Below are 2,099 nucleotides of genomic sequence, written 5' to 3' on the forward strand. Positions count from 1 at the left end.
CGGGAGATAAAAGGAAAACAAATCCCACTGAGTAATTGAAAACTGGGAAGGACAACAAGCAGCACCCGTTAGGCTTTGGCTGCCACATCTGGGGTTGATGTAGTCCAGGAATGGACTTGTGGCTGCCAGGGGAGAGGATTCAACGGACCCCATGGATTCATGGGGTGGGAGGAGGGCCATCTCTTTCATGGAAGGCTGTTGGAGAGGCCTGGGAACTGAGGGCTGTGGAGCCGTCAGCCTGGAGCCGGCGTGCAGTGATTTTCCAGGCACTGACAACTGCCCTCACTTCCCCCCAGTTCCTTGGCTCCTCTGGAGTTAGCCAGGCAAGAGAGGCGGTTCTGGAAAAGGGAAACAGGAGGCAGAGGAATGGAGTCTGGGAAGGGCACAGGGACAGAGAGGAGGAGGAGGAAGAGCCCAAGAGCCCCTAGACTCACACCTGAAAGTGCCCGCTGCGCTTCTGTCCCTTGTAACTTTAGATTTCTGTGACTTTAGTGTATGCTTGTAACCTGAGCATGTGGGGCTCGGGAGATGCAGCCCTTTCCAGGTTTCCGGGTAACCAGTGGTTAAGCAGCAAGTTCTCCAGCGACTTGTCACCATCTGATGGTTCCTAGTAGGACGTGACAGATCCTAGTAACATTTCCTGGGCAAAAACCCCCAATTAGTGTCCAAAGCTATTCCTGAAGGACAAGAGCTCACACGCTTGAGAAAGCACAGCCGGCCCCCTCTGCCCATCACAGAGCATCTCCCTCCGTCCCACTGAGGCCCGGGAGATGAAAAACTGGCCAGTGTAGCTCGTCTGGAGACTCCCAAACACGGGTGGGACTCTGCAGAAGTTGCTTCCAGCAGCCTCGGGCTTGGGGAGCCCCTGACAAGACACCTTCAGGTCTGCTTGCCTGGGGGAGGCTGAGACACCTTGTCCTGCTTGGTGTCAGGTTAAAAATAAGCAGCCCCACCGCCTGTCACCCCTCAAAGTGTTCATTAGGGCTTATGTAAAGGGTAGAGCTCAGGCTCCTGGAGGCTGACAGGAGTTCTGATTCTGCTGGGGCAGGGAGGCCACGCCCCATTCTATGTTTATCCCATCTTGTCCCCTTATCCCCTGAAGGTTGAACTAGTAGAGGGAAGGGACTCTAGGAGGAGCACCCAGATGTCAATCAGCTCAGGCTGGTTAACCAAGAAGCAAAGCCCCTTCCACCCTCCCTGCAGACACAGCAAGCTCCCCAGGTCCCCTGCCTCCTCCCTGCCTGGGAGCAGAGGCCACCTCACTGGCTCTTCCTGGAGAAATGCCCCAGCTTTCTCTCTCTGCTTCCCCACCGTAGTCAAGCCATAGGGATGGCCCATGACCTGCACTTTAGGGAGAAAATGACAGGAAAAAAAAAAAAGGTGTCCAGAGTTTAGGTTCCCAAAGGCCTGAATCTTTAAAGAAAGGAAAGGATTGAGGGAAGAATAAAAAAGTTTGAAAGAAGTGGTATTTGAGGAGTCAGGACTCTTCCCCTTCCAGAAGGGGTCTGAGAGGGAGGTAGGGGAGTGTCTGAGAGCTGAGAGGCTGAGGCAGCTTGCCCCTGCCTGTGGAGGACAAGTGGGCCATAGAGATGGGACCACAGCTGGAAGGCCATGTCCTCGCCCAGCTGCCCCACCGGGGCATCCAGGGAGGCAGGAGGAAGAGGGGCAAGGACAGGGCTCCCCCAAGCAAGCAAAACAGGGAGGAGGGCACTCTCACTACAGTGTGATTAAAAAGTGAGATGCCTCAGAGCATCTGCATCAGGTATAGCTGGAAGCAACAGCCCATCAGCTGTGCCCACTAACAGGCGAGGCCGTTGGTCCCCTGGCACTGATTCTACACAACCCCAAGCCAATGGCCTGCCTAACCCCGCCGTGCACTGGAGGAGCAGAAGGCCAAAGAAGCCCTCATATATCCAAAGAAAAGCATGCCAGGACCCATTCAGGTGTCTGAGTGCAGACTCAGCTTCACAGTAGACAGCACTTCTGAGCCACTTTCGCATAACCACCTCCAGGGCCCTGTGGGGGTAAGGCCAAGGAAGGGAGGCAGGCAGATGCAGGGCAGGGGAGGGCATGGCCGTGCCGTCTTCATACTGGCTGGG

Source organism: Bos indicus x Bos taurus, chromosome 7 (assembly GCF_003369695.1).
Source record: "Bos indicus x Bos taurus breed Angus x Brahman F1 hybrid chromosome 7, Bos_hybrid_MaternalHap_v2.0, whole genome shotgun sequence".
Classification (NCBI taxonomy): domain Eukaryota; kingdom Metazoa; phylum Chordata; class Mammalia; order Artiodactyla; family Bovidae; genus Bos; species Bos indicus x Bos taurus.